The sequence below is a fragment of the Aplysia californica genome, unplaced genomic scaffold, assembly GCF_000002075.1.
Source record: "Aplysia californica isolate F4 #8 unplaced genomic scaffold, AplCal3.0 scaffold00160, whole genome shotgun sequence".
Lineage (NCBI taxonomy): Eukaryota > Metazoa > Mollusca > Gastropoda > Aplysiida > Aplysiidae > Aplysia > Aplysia californica.
In genome coordinates this window covers 791348-791990 of record NW_004797430.1, presented here as the reverse complement: position 1 = coordinate 791990, position 643 = coordinate 791348, and positions in this window count along the sequence as shown.

Below are 643 nucleotides of genomic sequence, written 5' to 3'. Positions count from 1 at the left end.
CTGGTGGGTCCTACGTCTTTACTTTCCTTTTCTTTTGTTTCTGTCTGTCTGTCTTTCTTCCCCCAGCACCAAATGACCATTATTGAGTCGATATGCTTCTCTTTACTCAACATAAAACACAGAACCCTTTGAGGTAGAGGAATAGCCTGTCCTTCACCGTTGATGCATGGAGAGGGATTGGTGTGGGAGATTAGTGGACACTCTGGTGTGGTCCCAGCGCGCTTATGTGACCTTATGCAGAAGTTGCAGACGCCTTAAAACTTTCACTAAAACTATGATGTGGTCTGCTCTTCTGCTCCAGGGTTACTGATGTCCTTATCTGGTTCAAAGCGAAATGAAATCCTGATCATAATGAAGATTCATAGTAAATTATAGAAAGAAAAAAACAACAATAACAAACAACACCAATATCATTGATATCACCAGCGCCATCATCATCATCATCATCATCATCATCATCATCATCATCATCATCATCATCATCATCATCATCATCACCGTCGTCGTCGTTATCGTCGTCGTCGTTGTCGTCGTCGTTGTCATCGTCAACGACAAGAACGACAATGACTCAACTTTACACGAACTTTTTTTTTCGTTTGTTGTTGACCTATCGAGAGAGAGAGAGAGAGAGAGAGAGAGAGAG